This window comes from Lemur catta, chromosome 1, assembly GCF_020740605.2.
Source record: "Lemur catta isolate mLemCat1 chromosome 1, mLemCat1.pri, whole genome shotgun sequence".
Classification (NCBI taxonomy): domain Eukaryota; kingdom Metazoa; phylum Chordata; class Mammalia; order Primates; family Lemuridae; genus Lemur; species Lemur catta.
The window spans coordinates 18,125,586-18,147,966 of record NC_059128.1 but is presented as its reverse complement, the minus strand read 5'-3'; the positions used below and the strand labels follow the sequence as shown (position 1 = coordinate 18,147,966).

General features: G+C 33.2%; 1 pseudogene; it reads left to right on the top strand.

The window, feature by feature from the left end:
* Positions 1-7,916: 7,916 nt before the first annotated feature.
* Positions 7,917-8,046, top strand: LOC123631006 (annotated as a pseudogene).
* Positions 8,047-22,381: the final 14,335 nt, after the last annotated feature.

Genomic DNA, 22,381 nt, shown 5'->3' with positions numbered 1-22,381 from the left:
ACACAGTTGGTAGGAGATGGGGAAGGGGTAGAATATTACAAATAAAAGAGCAATTTACTGAAATGCAAAAACCTAAACTCCAGGCTCATTTTCCTTTCCAAATTTTCTTCCTCTAATCTTATGAATGACATTGAGACCACCACTGATGAGAAAAAAAAAAAAAAACACTTTTGAGGATCAAAATTATGATTGCTTTTGGAATAGACTGTGATATATTTATCACATTTATGTATCTCACAGCTCTTGGTTTGAGGTTCATTTGAGGTTTGCATTAGTAACTAAAATTAGTTTTCCCATTTTGCTCTGTGACAGCAATTTTGAAGTACTATAAATTCCAAGACATGTTCATCAACTGTAAGTAATTACTAATAAGTGACAAGCATGCATTTTATTGTGTCTTTAATTAGTAATTACAAAGTAATACATTTTCCTAGAGTGTGGTATGATAAAAAACAAATAGTTGAAATCATTTTCAAATTGATTTTTAATTTTTTGTTACCAATGAAAATTGATGAATAAGAATTGAAAAATTATAGTATGCAATACAAAGAAATAGATGTTTCCAGGAATGATGCCATTTTAATTGAAAACAAGAAGACTCAACCTGCATTCAATTTTAGCAAGCCTTGCAATACTAGCACATCTCTCAAAGATTTCAGCATTTTTCTGCTTTAATATTACATTTCTTTTTTAAAAAAATACAAGTAATCACAATCTTGTTTTGAAAACAAACCATCTATTACTTGGTATGTGGCTATTTATTACTTCTCAGTTATGTTTTGCAGTCATGTAATAGAAATGGCAGTTAACAGATCATTTATCTAGCAATCTGGGAATGAATTATAATGCCGTTAGAAGTACAGTGGCAGAATGCACAATTAATGGTTTCCAAAAGTATGCTAGTAAATCTGTGCTAGAAATAGGGATATATCTATTACTATATTTGAATTTGATATCCATTTTTTTTTCCAAAAGACATCTGCCAAGCAAACATGAAGAGCCCAGCGATGTGGAAAGAAGTTTAAGTGGGCCAATTTTCTCATCTTTCATAGAAATATGTCAATACTCGGGTTTAATTTGAAAAAACCAACAGCTAGAAGTTTAGTTATATCATGGAAGTCAGGTTGATGAGCAGTAACAGAACTCATGATAGTATAATAGTAAATAGAGAAGACAGGAATGAGGGGAAGGAGCAGGTACTAAATGGTACATATAGAAAGTCAAGGCTAGATCACCACTTTTGAAGACAGAAAGCTTTAACATTTATTTCTCAGCCTGTCCTTGAAGGGATTTCTTTACGCATTTTGTCCTCAGTCTCTCATTTGTAAACTAAGGAAAATAATGACTTTGAAGTACAATGTTTGGGATTAAAGAGCCAAGAAATGTAAAGCACCTGACACAGTGTGCAGCATATGTTAGGAAGTCACGTACTAGTTGTTAATTTTATCATCATTACTGTTTTTTTTTTCTTTAACATCTGCTCCTCAAAAAATCCCTATCATTTATCCAGCTAGGTTTCATACACCTGTCTGAATGTTAAGACTTACTTAATTTGTACTACATATCAGGACTTCCTTAAATTTATTTATGATTCTGTAATGTACGGGAGATCTGGAAGGAAGATTTGATTGATCGATATGTTCTCAGACAGGTTTGATGACTAGACAATGGTAGCATATCACGGCAGGTGCTGGCAGTGTCAGCAAGCTCCCATATTTCTGGGACCTTCCCCCATAAACTAATTCCTCGCACATTCTTCTCTCAGGATTTGCTTTTGAAAAAAAAAAAACACACACAATGTTTTAGGCATGCTTGCTCAGAAACATTTTTGATTTGTAGCATAGCAGAAAGTATATAAATCAAAAATCTGAGCCATGAGTTTTATGGCTAATGGAGATGTGCATATTATTAATACTTGGAGGAAGGTTTGTTTATTTATTTATCCTTTTATTCAATAATATTTATTGAGCACTGAATATGTGCTACACACTGTGGGAAGAATTTTTTCTTACCCAAAGCTGTCTTCATGGTGCTTACACAAGACAGAGACACAAAATAAAAATAGTTTATGAACAAATAAATTTCCAGAATAATATAATGCAGCAATACATAATAGGAAGCAGAATAAAGGAAAGAGATGGTAGTGGGATCAGTAGTGGTAAAGACAGTTGATTTTAAATATGATGAATATCAAGAATATCTTTGAGATGATATTTGAACAGAAGCATAAATACAGTGATGAAGCATATCAAGATGAATCAAGTTAATATTTGGGGGAAGAGCCGTGTATGTAGAGAGAAATACTAATGGAAAGGCACATTAAAGAAGTTAATGTTTGTATATGTTTAAATGAATAATGGTGCATTTTTAGATTTCATTAAATATATTTGAAGCATTATGTAACATTTTTATTCATATAAATAATTTTGGTATTTACACATAAGTGGAAAATAAGTTCCTTTTAACCATTTAATGTGTGAAAGTTGTTAGATTTTAACTTACATATATGCAAGGAAGTACAGTGTTTATGCATAATTTTGGAGGGCTATGTGAGCAAAGTGTTAGAAAATCAATGATATATTGCATAATTTTATCTCATTCATTTTTTTTTATTGAGGTGATAGTCATGTAACATAAATTTAACCTTTAGGAAAAACAACAGAGATTGTGTTTTTAATGAAATAGAGTTCATTAACAGGGGTGCTTGATTTTTTGTTTTAATCAATAGACTGTTTTTTAGAGCAGTTTTAGGTTTACAGAAAAGTTTAGAGAAATATACAAAGAGTTCTCATATACTCTCATTTTCTCGGAAGTCCTCCCTATACACAAATATACACTTTCTTTTATTATTAACATCTCGCATTAGTGTAGTACATTTGTTACAATCGATGAGTCAACATTATTAAAACTAAAGTCCAGAGTTCACATTAGGATTCATTCTTAGTGTTGTATATACTATGTGTTTTGAAAAATGTATAATTACAGTATCACACAGAATAGTTTCACTGCCCTAAAAATCATTTGTGCGCTATCTGTTCAACCTTCTCCCCTCCTCAACTCCTGGTAACCACTGCTCATTTTACTTTCTCCATAGTTTTGCCTTTTCCAGAATTTCATACAGTTGAAATAATATATTATGTAGCCTTTTCAGATTTGTTTCTTTCATTTAACAATATGCATGTAAGGTTCCTCCCTGTCTTTTCCTGTCTTTATAGCTCATTTTTTTTAAAAAAAAAATCATTGAATGGTATTCCATTATATAGATGCATCACAGTCTATCCATTCATTCACTTGTTGAAGACCATTCTGCGTCGGCCAGCTCCTGGACACCACCAATCCACTTTCTGTCTCCATGAATTTATCTATTCTGGGTATATCATCTAAATGCAATCCCATAATAAGTGGTCATTTATGTCTGGCTTTTTTTCACTAAGCATAATGTTTTCAAGGGTCATCCACATGTTAGCATATATCAGTATGATATTCTTTTTTATGGCTGAATAGTATTCCATTTAATGTATATGTGGCAATTTGTTTATCCTTTCATCCATTGATGGACATTTGGGTTTTCTTTGCTTTTTGACTATCATTAATAGTGCTTCTATGAGCATTCTTGTTCATGTATTTGCTTGAGTACCTATTTTCAAGTCCTTTGCATATGCACATAAGAATGTGATTGTGGGGTCATACAGTAATTCTATGTTTAACTTTTTGAAAAACCACCAAACTGTTTTCCACAGTAACCATATCATTTTACATTCCCACCAGCAATGTATAAGGGTTCCAATGTTTCCACATTGTTCCACATTTATTATTTTCCATTTAAAAATATCATAACTATCCAAGTAGGCATGAACTGGTATCTGATGGTTCTGATTCAAATATCCCTAATTACTGATGGTGTACATTTTTTCTTGTAGTTTTTGGACATTCTGATATCTTCTTTGGAGAAATACCTATTCAAGTGGTTTTATTTTGGATGTTTGAACTTTGTTGTCAGGTTTTAGAAATTCTTTATATAGTCTGGATGTTAAACCGTTATCAGTTATATGATTTGCCAATACTGTTGTCCCTTGGTATCAGTTCCAGGGTCTGGACCCCCTGTGGCTACTAAAATTCAAGGATGCTCAAGTCCCACAGTGGGTCCTATGGAAACCACTGATACAAAAAGTCATCCCTCCTAATTGTCCCATTCCATATCACTGGAATACTGTATTTTTGATCCATTCTGGGTTGAATCCATGGATGTGGAACCTGTGGATATGGAGGGATGACTGGATTTTCTCCCTTCTGTTGTCTTTTGTCTTTCTTGATACTGTCCTTTGATGAACAAGTTTTTAATTTTGATTATGTCTAATATATCTGTTTTTTTTTTCTTTTGTTAGTGTACTTTGGGTGTCATATCTAAAATTCTGTTGAAATATCACAAAATTACAAAGATTTATATTTATGTTTCCATCTAGGAATTTTATGAATGTAGATAATATATTTAGGTTGCTGATTCATTTTTTTTTTAATTTTTGTAGTTGCAAATTAGGGTTCCAACTTTATTCGTTTGCATGTGAATATCCACTTTTACAACCACTGTTTGCTGAAGAGACTGTTTTCACTCATTGCATGGTCTTGGCACCCATGTGAAAATCCATTGGCCATAGATTGTGTGCTTATTTATAGACTCTCAGTTCTATTTTATTATCCAGTATGTCTATTTTTATGCCAGTACCACACTGTTTTTGTTACTGCAGCTCTGTAGTATTTTTAAAATTTGAAAGTATCAGTCCTCTAACTTCATTTTCAATATTGTTTTAACTATTCAGGGCCTTTTTAAATTTCATGTGAATTTGAAGATCAGGTTTTCCGTTTCTGCAAAAAAAAAAAAAAAAAAAAACGCCATTAAAATTTTGCTAAAGACAGCCTTGAATCTCTACAATGCTTTGGGTAGTATTGCCATCTTACCAATATTTAGTCTTTATGTTAGTCCATTTTGTGTTGCTATAAATGAAATACCAGAGGCTGGGTAATTCATAAAGAAAGAAGTTTATTTGTCTTACAGTTTTGCAGACTGTACAGGAATCATGGCATTAGCATCTGCTTCGGGTGAGGGACTCAGGGAGCTTCCAATCAAGGCTGAAGGCAAAGAGGGAGATGTGTCACATGGCGATAGAGGGAGCAAGAGAGAGAGAAGGTGGTTCCAGGCTCTTTTAAACAATCAGCTCTCCCATGAACTAACAAAATGAGAACTCACTCATTATCGCTGGGAGGGCACGAAGGCAGTCATGAGTGATCCGCCCCTGTAAGTCAAACACCTCCCACCAGGTCCCACCTAACAACACAAGATTTGGAGGGAGGCCAAACATCCAAACCATATCAGTCCATGAACACAGGATATCTTTCCATTTATTTAGCTATTCTTTAATTTCTTTCAGCAATGCTTTGTAGTTTTCAGTATTTCACTCATTTTTATATCTTCCATTTTCAAGTCCATGAACAACTTTGTGTTTCTCATTATTGTTTTCTACAGTTTCATGCCAATCACCTACTTTTTCTGCCTCTCATTCAGCCGAGTCACAGCCATTTTTCTTCCTATCTCAGTAGAGAATGTTTTGCATAGTACTATATGAAAATATATAACATTTTGTGATTACATTTTTAATTTGTAGACCTCACAAATTAAAGAAAAGTAAGAGAAAAATAGAGAGGAAAATTACTCATACTCCCAAGTGCAAAAACACTTGGAATATAGCAGCTGTTCAATAAATATCTTTTAAAAGATAAAAGAATAAATGGTTTAAAGAATTGCCACATCATAATACAATGTTTTTATAGTTAAACTTCCTATCAAGACTTCTGGAACATACTTACTTAAATTAAGACTTCTAATTATAAAATGCAGTGCATTTTATTATAATATTCTATCATTTAGAAAACAGTTTTCTCATATTCGTGTACATTATTCATTATCATACTTTTCAAATGCAGCATGATATCATTTTTTTAAGCCTCATTCATTCAGACTTCATTAACTTTAGGGTTTTAGGATTACACAGAAAGAAACAGAGACCTGTTGGTTAAAATAATCTAATATATCACTACATTCTATCTATAATTTTAAGGCACTACCTTATTTCAGGATTTCCTTAAAGGAAATTTCAGTGAAAAATTTATAAATTCTAAACTTCTCCCAGGAAGCATTCTCTCTTATCATTCTGCTAAGGCAAGTAATGATAATTGCAACTAAAGATATTTATAATCCAAAATTGCCTTGGGCTTTGTCTTGGTTTTGAAAATTCTAAGTTACAAAAGCATCACACATTTGCAGAACTGATTTCTATTAAAGGGATGCAGGAAATCATGTTAATATTCTATGTCAATTAGTTGACACAGAGAGAAAACATAAACAAGAAAGCCATTATAAAAAAGACCTGGCCTGTCTGAGATATTATCCCATAAGGAAATAATGTCATATGGTGAACTAAGAAGTCTGAAATACTTTTTGTCTCTTTGCATTTAGTTTCAGATCTGCTTTTATATTATAAGTAGCAATATTGTTTATTATAAACTATGAAATTTTATTTTATGAATATATTAATCCACCTAAATATAATTTTAGTAACAACAAGAATTTTTATATGTATAATTTTATTTATTTTTATTTTTATTATTTTTTTATTTCAGCATATTACAGAGGTACAAATGTTTAGGTTATATATATTGCCTTTGCCCCATCCGAGTCAGAATTTCAAGTATGTCCATCCCTTAGATGGTGCACACCACACCTATTAGGTGTGAATATACTCATCCCCACCTCCCCCACTCCCACCTGCCTAACACCCAGTGAATGTTATTACTGCATGTGCACATAAGTGTTGATCAGTTAATACCAATTTGATGGTGAGTACAGGTGGTGCTTGCTTTTCCATTCTTGGGATACTTCACTTAGTAGAATGGGCTCCAGCTCTATCCAGGATAATACAAGAGGTGCTAAATCACCATTGTTTTTTTTGTGGCTGAGTAGAACTCCATGATATACATATACTATATTTTATTAATTCACTCATGTATTGATGGGTACTTTTGTTGTTTCCACATTTTTGCTATTGTGAATTGTGTTGCTATAAACATTTAAGAGCAGGTGTCTTTTTTGTAGAATGTCTTTTTTTCCTTTGGGTAGATGCCCAGTAATGGGACTGCTAGATCAAATGCTAGGTCTACCTGTAGCTCTTTGAGGTATCTCCATATTACTTTCCACAGACATTGTACTACTTTGCAGTCCCATCAGCAGTGTATGAGTGTTCCTATCTCTCCACATCCATACCAACATTTATTGTTTTGGGACTTTTTGATTAAGGCCATTCTCACTGGGGTTAAGTGATATCTCATTGTGGTTTTGATTTGCATTTCCCTGATGATTAGAGATGTTGAGCATTTTTTCATGTTTGGTGGACATTAGTTTGCCTTTTTTTGAAAAGTTTCTATTCATGTCCTTTGCCCACTTTTTGATAGTGTTGTTTGATATTTTCTTCAGGAATTTTTAAATTTTAAATATTTTTGTATAATGCTAAAATTAATATTTTGCTCATGTAATTGTTTTCTACTTAATTTTTGAGAGAAAATTGTATAAAATAATTAGTGATTCAAAGCATTAAAAACTTTCATGATTATTAAATTAACTGCCTTTCTATCTACACAACCCCATTTTAGAGAGAATAGATACTACTTGGTATCAAGGTTTTATGTGATTTTTTTCAATTTAGGTTAAGTAATTCATATTGCAATGTTATTTTAAAATAACAGTTATTTATGTTTTAATGTTTTTATTTATCATTTCAAGTACATTAATAAATTTTATTTTTTCATTTGCTTGAATCAGAGCTTTTTAAATTTTTGAATGATAATTTATAAAAATATCAAAATACATTACTTCTCGGCCTTTTGGCTAAGATCAAGTGTAGTATCTGTTCTTATCAGTTTAAAAATATCAAAATAGCTCTAATTACTAAGAATGTTAAGCCCATTGCTATTAACTTTACAAAATTTGTACCCATCATTACAACATTTTATAGATATGGAAAATTATAAATGTAATGGATCTATTCAACTCTATAGACATCTTCCTTTCATAACACATCATTCCTCTCCTGTTAGGGCCATAATAATACAGGCATTAGCTATCTATTTTTCATTTATTTATAAATATTTTCAGCACACATCTTTGCTTTCTGTGTTCTTTATTTTTATAAAGAAGTTTTGTATGTTAAAGGCAGTGTTTTTTTCTTTTTTATGTGTCATGATATTATTACTTCTCAATTGAGAATATTATAACTCTTCACATACATCTTGTATGTTCTAATTTCCACTAGGATGTTTAAGTTTTTAATTTTGATATCAATTTTATTGCAAAATTTTGATACTGGTACCTTCTGTTTTATAACTATGAAGAAAAGCTCAACTGAGAGGAATTTCAGCAAAATATTAGTGTCAGATTTTGTGTGTGTATACACATACATGTTAAAACTCTTCAGAATTATACATTGATACCAAGTTTAACTCATGGCAAGATTGAGTATGATAGTTGGTTTTTTGTGATTGTTTTAATTAAGTCCCTAGATGCCCATGGATTAGTGAGAAAAATGTAAGGTTGAGTGATCAAATTATGGCTGGTATAGCACCATGCACAGAAACTGTACTCACACCTGCCCACTCCATCACCCCCATACCCCAAGGATCTGTAAACAATCACTTGTCTGATTTCAATAAATGATAGCCAAATTTACTCAAAGTGAAGTCATAATAATTTTCTCCAGTAATCCAAAGATGAGTGGTGCAAGTCCCAATTTTCTAGAATTGACACCTCCATGACTTTTTAGCACTGCTGACTGAATAGCTGAGATTTCTTCATTTCAAAGTTAAACAATTTTCCTAATGAATCAGAATATATATTCAAAAATTCTTCAGACAAAATCATATTTAATGAGAAAGCAACTTCTCTATAGGTATTCTTGAGTGTCTTCATCTTTTAAATTATAACATGATAATTTTTCTTTTCCTTATTATAGTGGCCATTAAAAAATACCCTCAGTATTTATGTGGCAAGAGACATCTCCTACTCTACAAACATATCTATAAATTATGATTTATGAATTCAACTTTCAGAAACATATCATTAAAAAATAACCAGACAATTTCCTAAAGATATTCATGATATTCTTCAATGCATTGTTTATACTAGTGAAAAATTGAAAATATAAACGTGTAACAGTAATAGGTCAAAAATTTAAGGAATGAAATAATATGTAGAGATTACAAATGATGAAACATCTTTATTTTCCATGGTTAGTGTTCATGATACATTGATACATAAATAAAGAAGTTTACAGACAATATGCAGACGTAAACCATCTTTGTAATATATTACACATACATATTAATATAATATGCACATTTTGATAAATATATAGAGGTTTGCACATTTTTATTGTTTCGGGGTTATGATCATTCAAATTTATGTATATTTCCTTAAGGTTGTGTTATTTTTCTATATATCTGTAATAAATATACAAACAGTATATATTTAAAAAGATGCAGCGAACAAAGCTTTGTTTTCCTCTAGACTACCTATGAATAGACCAGAGTCTTTCATTATGCAATATAATAAAGTCGTTATTGTGGACTCATTCAAGAGGCTTAAGGGCATATTAATAGTATATAATAATTGAGGATAGAAAATAAAATATAAAAATATTAAGAATTTTAGGCAAAGATGAGTTAGTGGCATAATGTCTTCTTAGGCTTAATGGCCACAGGCCACCAAAAACTTATATGGAGTAATAAAGAGATGCATTTCTAAGGAATTTCTGGTAGGCATTCCATTTTTTTGTTCAAATCCTTCTGCCTGCAATTAGTCATAAGGGCAGAAATTAACCTGCAAATAATTGCACTTGTAATGGGTTCATTGAGTAATAACTCTATTGCTGTTTCTCCCAAATGAAAGTATTTCTCTCCAATTGTATATGCAATTACCTCATTATGAAGTTCATTATTTACAGCCTCAATTTGGCAAGTGCAAATAATTTGGGGGTCAAATTGTGAATGTGTATAGGGTAAACTCTAAAAATGTACCCATTCCAGTTACCTATTGTTGCTGCATTACTACCTATTCGAACTTAGAGCTGCAAGCAACACCATTTACTAAATCTTATGATCTTGTGGTTCAGCAATTCACCAGGACTCAGCAGTCCAATTTTCCACTCTATGTGGCATTGACAGAGGTACTTGGTGACATCTATCTTGTGGATATACTGATGATGTTTTGATTGCACATCTGCTACCCTGAAGGAGATAGCTGAATAGTGGCACTCATCTGGAACTGCTGATCAAAGCACCAGCATGGTGGCTTCAAGGTAGTTGGAAATCTTACCTGGAGGCTCACAGTGTCAGAGGAAGTGTTCCAGAGAGAAAGACAGGAGCTGCATACACTTTTGGCTTAGTTTTGAAAGTCACTTAGCGTTACTTTTCATGTATTTTGTTGGTTGAAGGAGTTACAAGCCCTCCCAGACTTAAAAGGTGAGGAGGCATGTCAAAGAGTTTGTAGCCATGTCTTCAAACTGGCATAAGAGCTACGAAAGATGAGAAAAACATAGAGAAGACAGGTATTTATAGACAAGCACTAAATGAGGAAGTAAATACTACTGATCATAAATTGAATGCCAGAATTGAAAATAGCACAATATATTTGTTACAAATGCATGTACGAAATCTTTATCATGTAGAAAAATAGACTCAGAAACAACAAACTGTAGGGAAGCAAAATATTCTCTTGTTTAAAATGTCCAAGATGCTTCTCTAAGTTTTCAATTTTTGTTAAGTGTGGTAGCTCCAACTTATAAATTGGGCTTTATGGCAGACAAAGTATTACTTATGAATCCACTATCACATTTAATTCTTGAAACATTGTAATGAAGGTACAATTATAATCTCCACTTTATAATTTAAATCTGATGTTTGAAGAGGTTGCATAATCTACCAAAGATCACACAACTTGTTAATAGAAATGACCACAGTACAACCCTAGGTCATCAGATTCCAAAACATACCATTTTAACATTTGACTATCTTTTTATTGCTTTGAAGAACGATTTTTAAGTAAAAATATCTTCAAATTAACCCTTTTATTTTCAAATATGATTACTGAAGTCTCAGAGAATATTATTTTAATAATATATGTCCCTAGATGTTTGTGGGACAAAAGTTATTCTGAAACCTAATTAAATGATTAAAAGTTAGCTGTCAGAGTTATAGGAGAAACTTGCATTATTATATCTTATCTACAAATTTATGCTACTATTTACCAAGAATTTTTGTAAAGTAACTACCATTTTGGAAAAGTTGAATCATAGGACCTAAGTGATGGAAGAAAATTTAGAGGCAAGCCAGTTAAATACCCTAATCTTACAGTCTGTATATAGTTTTGAAGTCATTATAAAGCATTAAAATACTATGTCTGTGAAGTAATTTAGAGTCTTGCAGTTTTCAATAGAAATCGTGACTTCTCCCAATCACTTTAAATTTCCCAACATATTTGTAAACTTTGAAGTGGTTTTTAGTTTGGTCCTAAAGATAAACAAATAAAAAAATTTATCAACACCTACCAAAAATATTCCTGATGAAGGCAGATATTTTCCAAGAACTAAGATGATGTATTGATCTATCTTCCTTAATAAATCCTGAAAACCTTTTGATTCAAAAATTCTAAATAAATAAGGTATCAATTATGAACTATACACTAAGATATGAGGCACATTCAAAAGTAATTTGAACCAAGCATGACAAATCTAGGTGATTTTTCTGAAGAAAAGACAAAGTTGGCTCGAAAAGGGAAATTCCAGTCTGTCATCAAAAGTTGTTGAAAACCCAAATCATTTATGCAGGACAGAAAGATTTTCCATAATAGACACAGCATGACAATACTTTGTTTTTATAGCTCAGTAGATGCACAAACTCATTGAGCAATAAAAATGGATCTGAAAATTTCTTTAAAGTTCCATTCTACAGTATTGTTTCCATAAATAATTTATAGCTTCACACTGTATATAAAGAAGCATTTACATATCTACATCTACTTATGTTATATCTTCATGACATAAAAATATAATCTCTAAATTTCTCAACACACAATTTTAGGCTGTTACTGGACTAGCATTTGGTCTTTTATTCCGGTGCAGGGATCCTATCCTGACCACATGGGACCACAAAATTTTACCTTCAATAAATTCAATGGCCATTCTGAAATCTTGGCTCAGTCTGAACCATCAGTCCAGTGGGACTCTAAATCTGTTTGCCTGTGTGAGTCTTGCTTCTCTTTAAAGGCTCATCTCAAAGATATCTTCCTCTAGGATGCCTTCCCTCATCCAAGGGAAGAATTATGTCTTTATTAGAATTACTTTTCTTCGTACACTTAAAATTGTCACTGAGCAGATCCCTCAGCAAAGCTTTGAACTCACTGAAGTGGGAGCAAAGCCAGCTTTATCTTGTATCCCGTGGAGTACTTAGCACTATGCATTGCTCATCGTAGATTCTCAATGAATACATCCTGAGGAAGATAAAAAAGGAAGAAAAGAAGAGAAAAGGAGGAATAAAAAAGGTGTAAACACAAAACGAAGGATGACAAGCAGTGTCTAAAATCAGGATATGAGTTGAGATTAAAACTAGTGTGAAACATAGTTCGTATTAATACATAGGACTGGACATCTTTCAGTTCTCACACTGTAAACATCAGGAGGACAAGTCCACGTGCCTGGCAGATAATACATGGTCCTGATTTATTTATTTGGAAACAAATTTTGTCCTATTAATGTTCTTGCCCTTCACTTTACCTAACCCTGGGTCTGTGATATCAAAGGTACTTGGTCGATATTCACTGATGAAGAGATGAATGAATGAGAAGGTAGAGGTGTTTTCAGAATTTTAAGCAAAGTTACCAATTGTAATCAAGAATTGAGTCATTACTTCTACTAGAGTCAGAATTTGAAGGTGAGATTACAAAACATAAGGATGCCACTATTAATTATTAATTCAAAAGGAGCAGAAATTTGAGAATTTCGCCAGCTCAGACTGGTGGCTGGTTCCTGGATTGCCTTTTGTAAGAGGAGGTGCTGATTTAAGACTTGGATTAAGGAACAGTAGCTGGAGAAAGTAAAAATTTCACACCTAGCTTTCTGGCCTCAAAACAGGAGCTTCAGGAGGGATTAGACTGACCTGTGATTAACCCCCAACCTGTAGCAATGAAAGGCAGGCACAACAAGGACAAAGGATTAAGAACATATAAGCAGAGGAAGGAATCTAGAAGCGCTCATCTCTGTAGCCTTGCAACCCAAAATTGTTCTGAGATCTTATAAGAGTGTTCAGAAGAAAGAACACGGAAACAGAGCCATAGACTGATTGATCTTATATTTCTGTGTTTTTTTCATGATTTTATTTTTAAAGTTGTTTAACTTTTTATAGGTAATCACACATGATGTAGACCAGAAAGTTACTAATCTATACCTAATTTGGATTCCAAAGCTAATTTATTTTCTCTACCATAGGTCATTTATTTAAATGCAGAGCAAACAATTAGGCTGAGGGAAAGACCAAATGTTTTTACTTTATTCACATTATGTTTCTTATTTATCACTGAACTGGCAGTCCCAAAAAGAGCTTAAAGCGAAAACTCAAATACACCTTGGATTCTAGAATTTGGCTTTTGATTTTCTAGAGCAAGAACAAAGAAAACAAGCGTGTTGGATTTGCATGTGTGAGTGCTGGTGTACACACATGTGTATATTTGTGTATATATTTAGAAGTGGTCGTCCAGGACTGTCCAGACATACCTTTGCATATTTATAGCTTATTTTCAAAACAAAGAAGAGATGGTTTTACTCATAAGAAAGATAAAATACTGTGGGGCATCAGGAGCCTTTGTTTTTAAGGGCTAGGTTTTGCTTATGAACCAGGCACACTTGTCCATGGATTGAAGTCCAGAAAATGAATTGGGAGCAACCTTGACGGCTAACTGCCAATTTTCTCCTGGTTGCAACTTTATTGATCTCTGGCAACAGGCTATTATGAGATTAGGTGACAGTAGGCACAGGAGTAACACAAAAAAGATGAAACAATCCTCATCACATGGCCCAGAGAGAGAGTCATCACAATTTCAAATCAGAAAGAAATAAAAAAAAAAAAAAGCAAGGTAGCCTGAAACTCTTTAGTGGAGAAGGACAAATTTTTTATGGTGGGTTTTCTCAACCTCTGCACTATTGACATTTTGAGTTGGATAATTCTTTGTTGTTGGAGCTGTCCTGTGTATGGTATAATGCTTAGCAGCATCCTTGGTAGCCCCTTGATAGATACTGATGGGTACCAGTAACAGTTCTTCCCCTGTTGTGATAAGCATACACCTCTGTTTTTTGCCAAATTAGCTCTGAGGACCAAAATCACTCCTCCTTTCCCAATAATTATTTAGCAGTTTAAAGAGAAGAAGAAATAAAAAGTAATGAACTTAAGAGAGCCATAAGGAAAGGCTATTTCCTCACATAAGCGAACAAAATTTTTAGTGTAAAATGTGAAGGATAAGAAAAAAGATATAGCAGTTCAGGCAGTCATAAAGATAACATTAGTAATTCATTCGTTTATTTATTGAATTAGCATTTATTGAATGCTAACTATATGTAAAGCACAGTGCAAAGATTTGGAGAATTTAGTCAGTTGGGAAAGAGGATAAACAATGGGACAATACAAAGAATAGTGGTATATATATAGAATTACAGAACCTCTGTGTTGAGGGGGCTGACCATTTTGAATAGAAAGATCTTTCTAATTTTTCCCCTCTACATAAAATTCCTTGAAATATTTCCTCCTCAGACATGGAAAGCCTTTTCTAGTAACCCATTAATTAATGCTGTGTTCTTTTCACTCTACAACCATCTTTTAAAAATTATTTTTCTGGTGTTATGTTGTAGTTTTAAAATAAAATTAATTTTGTTCTTGACATTAGCAGCACAAGGCCCCATGGGGTGGCATCTTGAGCCTCTTGGAACTTGCTCTCCCTGAGACCAGCAGCAGAGGACTAACTAGATTTTCTAAACAGAATCCTATTTGCATATGGCCAGTAGGTTGGAGCATGATAACAGCCAGCAGACGCTTCACAAGGGTTTTCACAGCCAAATCTGGGAAGCTTCTGTCATATGCCATTGTGAAGTGAACAATCAAAGTTGGTCTTGCAGGCGGGCCCTTTCCCATGGCCACCAGGCCTGTTTACTAGATCAGCTGAAAGGAATAGGCAGTGGAGGGAAAGCCATATGGATCAAAAGAGAAAGAAGAGATTAATTTTCAGGACAGATTGCAGATTTTCCACATATTTCTCAAAAATAGATATGTTTTGACTATCCTGCCCTAATCTACTATTTTTTACCTAGCCCTTTTCTTTTACTGTGCCTGAAAGATTTAGTTTAAAGGGATGGCTGGACAACATTCTGAATCAGCTTTCTGTGTAACTGTTTTCTCTCTTTTTTTGTGAATGTGGTTGGGGTGGGTGGAATTGTGTCTGTGCTAAATTCTCATAATTACTTTGTTACTTATGGAATGAGTTCCAGTGTTTCGAATGTAAAAATGATGATATTAAAACAGTATTTACTTGTTATCAGTCTCATTTGTTTCCTTGGATCTCAAATGTTAGGGAGTTTCTCTAAGTTATAATATCTCAGAGTATCTTAACCATGGTAAATTGAATAAGATAAATAAATAATTTTTTAGATTAAGGTATACCATCCATTGCATAAAGCCAGACTATGTCAACAAAGTTATTTGGCAAGGATTGTGCATGATTTTATGGAGAGTGGGTGAGCCCTGGGAGAAGGCAGCTAAACTAAGACTATCAGAGGCAACAGTCATTTCTATTAAAAAAAAATTCATGTTAATGAATTTATTTTAAGTTATTATTTTTAAAGAATAAAAGCTTTTATATGAATGTTTCAGAACGGTAATCATTGTTGAGAAAACTCTAGACCAAAGTGAAGAAAAAGGTTTATTTCTGAAGTGTAAAGTAGAAATAAAAAGTTTTTAAATGATATGTCTATCTATGCTTCTGGTAAAATCAATGTTAGTGGAAGTAAAATGGCACAAATGTAATTTACTTCTTTGACATTTATGTGTTTGTTTTCTTTCCCCATTTAACTTTAGGAAAATCATAAAACTGAATTAGTTAGAAAGCCACTCCTATGTTTAAAAATGTTTTGTGTATAATTAATGTATATTTTACTGATAGGAAATCAATGTTAATAATATTAGTAGGTGTATACTGGCATTTATATTTAAATGACATCCCATCAACAAAGTGTAATCCAATAATTATAATTTTGGTAATGGAATAAATTTTATAAAATTATAATTATACTTCTCAAATGTATGGGTAGAGTTAGAGCTTTCTCACAAGATCACATAAGAGACAGAGTGTGACTAGAGTTTTTCAAATGAAGTCTGCCTTTTATTATTAAAAGTACATCAAATAATATTTAATATTTTTGTTAATGGCATCATCCAATGCTTTAATGCTCCTAAGTTTTTAAACAATAATACCTTCCTTTTTAAAATTATTTGAATTATTACTGAATCTGATCCTCAGGTCAAAGAGGCAGGGCATACAGTGAAAGTTCTTTTTTACAAATGAGAAAAGTTAATATCTGAGAAATAATCTTTCCGTATGTCAGGATCTGAGCTGTAACAAGACCCACTGGTTTTACAGTATTAATATAACAACGTAGCAGTGGTTCACTGGCCAGGAAATGGTTGTTACATATATGTGTATTTATAAAAATTTGAAAGAAAATAGATGTTATGTGTGATAAATACAATATATCACAGACCAATGAAAGAAATTGTAGATAAAAAATAACTTTCAGAGTGAAATTACTCTTCATGTTTAGATTCTCTAGTCAAGTCATCCAATCTAATCTAATTAACCTTTCAAAAGTATTTATTGAGCATCTACAATTCTAAAATGTTAAAATGGGCCAATCTAACAACATATGGTTTTGAGGAAGGCAGGACGTCTTTCTATGCAGCTGATATAATTGAAAGTTTAATTTGGTCTTTTTTATTTTATACAATGGACTGAGTAATCATTATATACATTCATGTACACACACACACATACACATACACAAGCACAGAAGAAGGAGGATTATATTTGTTTAACAGAAATTTTCTGATGGGTCATTTTGGTTACTGGCTCTCCATGCACAACTGTAAGGAGATAGAACAGACAAAGCAAGAGCTCATTTGCTCAACAAAATGAAATGAGAAAAAATTAATGAAGAGAAGTGCAAATGAGGAAGGAAAGGATTTAAAAAGAATTTTGAGTAATATAGGGACGTCATAGTAGGTAACGGTAAACAGAACTTAGGTAGAAAATCTGCCCATTTTTTATGGCGTGTTGAGTGTATACCATGTGCTAGGCACAGCTATCAGCACTAAGAAAGTAAAAATAAACAAAATTTTATGCTGATGGGAAATTCCCTGTGATGGTTATAGTTATTATGGGTGTCCTATAAAAATGGATATATGAAAAACATCTGATAAATCAGCGGTCCCCAACCTTTTTGGCACCAGGGACCGGTTTCATGGAAGAAAATTTTTCTACGGGGGTGGGGGAGCTCAGCTGGTGATGTGAGTGATGGGGAGCAGCTGTAAATACAGATGAAGCTTTGCTTATGGCCAGGTTCCTAAGTTTCATGGAAGGCGATTTCCACTGATGCGGTGGGTGGGGGAGGGAGAACTTAGGTGGTGATGCATGAGCCGGTTCCTATTAGGCCACTAAACCAGGTAGCAACCCCAGGGGGTTGGGGACCGCAGTGATAAAACATCTCTCCCACTTAATATCATCTTTTTGTTTCTCAAAATGTCTTGTCTGTTGTTTTGTACCAGTCTGTTGCTATTAGAGGCAAGCCTTCAGTAACATTTGGCACAGCACCACTGTTTGTGTGAGTAACATTAAGAAAAAAAAAATGTCAAAAGAATTCATTGTCATAGTTTTAGATCTCATGAGGAAGTAAGAAAAGAGGAAACAGAAGATGTCAAATTAGAATGAGACCAAGCATTTAGTGTGAAGACAAAATCATTGCAAAGGTGATCATGAGAATGTTAGCCCCCCAAATCACAGATATGTCAGAGAAAGTAGTGGAATTATGTGAGAATATGAGTTTTTTAAAGAACAGGTGATGTTGAAGCATACGTATAGGTTTATATATTTCAGAGGATTGTCATTAAGATAAAATAATAAAACATATTTAAACAACTCAACACAATGCCTGACTTTGTAGGTTGCTAAAAAAGCAATGTCTCTTCACCTTGTGTCTTTTCTCAAGTTACTGATAATGGGCTACAGTAATGATGAAAACACAGAAACAGCAGCCTTGATGTCCCAAAGTGATTGATTTGATTATTTACTTGTAAATAATTCTCCACAATAATGCAGATACAACAGAAGTGTTTGCAAGAGTATTGGGGAAAAAAAGAAGAAAAATAATAGAAAAGATTATATGAATTTTTTGGAGAAAAGACTATTGTTTTATATTTCTGTTAAATATGTTTCAGTCTATATTCACATAATTATAGGTCTTGAGAGCATACAAATAAAAGCTTTTATAATCACCATAAAGACAAATGCTCATGAACCTGTCTAGAGTAGTCTCTCCTAGACTTTTACATCTAATTGTCCCATGTGCCTGGAAAACATACAGAGAATAATTATAATTGGAACTGGCAAATGGCAGGTTTTAAAACATTTTCAAAGTTGTTTCAATAATATTCTGGGATGGTTGTTTATACATACTTGACAGAAAAAAATATGAAAGCAGACCCTGAATCGAGAGGAATATTCTCAAAAATTGAAACAAGACTCTATTAATTATATAATTTTAAGAAAAACAGAATTATGTGAGGCCTAGTTCGGTTTCTCCAAGTGGGTCATTGGTAGAGAATTAAAATAAAAATAATAAAATCTGATGATGTGGTTCCTTTAACTTCAATGGGTTTATATGTGTTTGTACTATTCATTTAAATTTAAGCTTTTATGTTATCAGTTTTGTTTTCATGCATTTTGACTAAGCTTCTTTGTTTAGGACATGCCATCAGGTTTTTATTGATAGTCAAGGGAAATATAATGTTCAAATTTCTCCTAATTGATGGGATTTTGAGACTGCAACTAGTCGATGGATCAAGAACTACTTGAAATGTATTTTCTTTCCAAGACTTTCAAAATGATTCATATACACTGAAATTTTTTAGTAGATTTTGATATTTAAAAATCAACATTATCTCAGTAATTATATCAAGTATCCACAAAAAATTGTCCTGTGTAATATTAGACTTAAGAGCATTCTAAACCTGATAGTTTCTCCCAAATGTTATTAAGACTAATATTGTACACTATTAAAATATTTGCCAATTACATATTATTTTAAATAGGCAATTAACAACAAAATGGTGTGAGCAAAGATTTTTTTTCCATATGAGGTACATCCCAGATCTCCACATTTCAAACTCGGGGGCACTGTTCACATTTGCCATCTATGGACACTGTAATCCCTTCTAGAGTTGGGCAGTGCACACTGTCATGGCCATGTAACACAGGTACATACATAATTCTAATATTAGTCAAGTCTTTAATATAAATGCTGTACCTAATAGATAACAAAAGTCACACCCCAATATGGAGAAACAGGATTAATATCAAGTAGAAATTACACTAACAACTCAATATACAACATCTATTAAACCCTATTAAAATCTAACCATCAGAAAAATATATGACTTATGATAAGCACTTAACATATATTCATTGATAAAAAGAATCCCTATGTTTGGATTAGGCAAGAGGTTTAGAAGCTTAAGTAACTTATATAAGGGATTCAAACCCGTTTTGTTCTGATTTCAAATTCAGATCTTGTAGCCACTGAGAATTTCAGTCAGCAGTGTTCCTACCTCAAATCCTAAAATAGTCTTTGGATTGCTGAGATTGTCTTTCCTTCTAGGTCTGAGCATCCCTGGTTTAATAGACATGATTCTCGCTCATGACCAGTCCAGATTTACCTCACTTAGGCTAGTTGGCTGAAAGCCTGCATCTGTGCCATTCATGAAAAAAATGGTGCAGTTGATAAATATTAAAATTGTATATAAATAATGTTCCTCACTTTTAAAATATTCATGATGCCAATACTCTCAAAAATAGACTATTAATTTTTCAGACACTTTGTAGATCAACAGTTCTAGAAGATATGTATAAGTGAACTCATTAAATTCTTATTTGTTCTGATACAAAAATAAATGTAGGTCTAAGTTTCAGCCCTGAAGATTTGAATACCTTATAAAACTTAGTTAACTTAGTTTATGATTTTCCAAATAAATTTAGGTAGGTCCCCACAAGACCACTCTCAGGATCAATGATTTGCTAGAGAGACTCAAAGAATAAAAGTTGTTATACTTACAGCTACTGTTTATTACAGAAAAAAAAATACAGAATAGAACCAGCAGAATTAAAAGGTGCACAGGACAGAGTCTAGAAAGACAAGGCATGGGCTTTGGTTATGTCCTGTCCCAGTGGTGTATTAAAGATAGTTCTTAATTCTCCCAGCAATGACATGTGAAAAAAGTATAGCCAATTAGGGAAGCTACCTGAGCCCAGTGTTCAGAGTTTTTATTGGGACTGGTCACATAGGCATGGCTGACCATGCATGGGGCTGACCTTTGTTACAGTTTCCAGCCCCTCAAAAAGTCAAACTGATACCACTTGGCCAAGGTCCCTACCATAAATCACATTGTCAGTGTAAACAATGTGGCATAGCCCAAGTCCCCAGGTAAACAAAGACATTTGTCAGACAGGGTATTTCTAGGGTTTAGACACTATCTCTAGGAGCTGGACAAGGATAGACTTTTCCATAGAGTGTGCAAGTTGTGGACACCAATGCTTGCTAAACGGGTTCTTTACTGCACAGAAGTGGAGAAACAGGAGAAGCAAAATTGATCAGTGTTAAACTTATATATAATATTTATAATTATATCCAAATTAAATATATAAGAACATCAATATGTACCTTATCTAAATCATCTACTGCCCTACCTGTCATACATATTTCCTACTGAAGTCTAAAGTTTTTTTCACATATGATTGAAAGAACTATGATATAGCTCTCAGGCAAAGGGAAAATAGGTAGCTAAAAAGGGTTTGGGGCTTGGCATGGTGGATCACACCTGTAATCCTAGCACTTTGGGAGGCTGAGGCAGGGGGATTCCTTGAGATTAGGAGTTCAAGACCAGCTTGAGCAAAAGAGAGACCCCTGTATCTACAAAGAGTAGAAAAATTAGCTGGGCATGATGGTGTGTGCCTATAGTCCCAGCTAGTTGGTAGGCTGAGGCAGGAGGATCGCTTGAGCCCAGGAGTTTGAGGTTGCTGTGAGCTATGATGATGCCACTGCGCTGTAGCCTGGGTGACAGAGGAAGTAAGACCCTATCTCTAAAAGGAAAAAAAAAATGTTCATGGAAAAGATGATGACTTGGAGGTGTCAGCAAAAAGCATAGATGGAAATAATAAGAAAATTAAAAGACAATTCTAGAATTCAGCAATAAAACCACAGATTTCTCAACAATCTACATAAAAACGATTGGCTTAAAAATACAAAATAGGTTATTTAAAAGAGAAAAATGCCTAGAAATTATTGCTAACTTTCTTGAATGTATTTCTTATACAGTTTATTTGAGTGATAGTATAAGAATGAAATCTCTCCAACTTGTTTTCCAGTAAATGTCGGCCTTCTAGAGACTTCTGTGAATACATGTTGCAGTCTGTTGCCCCCACAGAGTTAACCTGTCCTAAGTTTAGCAGTTGTTTCTGTCCATCTTGGTTGTTTCCAGTTGGGAACTAGTCCTATAACTATGAAAATATTTAGCTGATTATATGCCCAAATCATAGTGTTAAAATAGAATATATTAATATATTACATTTGTGTACATGTTTACACACATGCAAATATACATCCTTAATCATTTAAATTCAGTTTTAATGTACATTTAAATTTCTCTGCTATATACATAGTTTAGTAGCCTACCTAGTTTTCCAAACATTGGTTTCCTAGAATAGCTTTTTAAAAAACACAATTATATCATTGACTTGATATCTACAATTTAAGGAGACTTCACTTCATGGTAGACACTAATTTAAGAACATAACCTATTTTCTTATATCATGCTAAGAAGTGTGCCATGAGATAGGTAATAGTGATTTCTTTTTTTGCATGTTAGGAAACTGGGCTCTAAGCAGGATGAGGTAATAGCTGAAGTCCCAAGCTAGTCA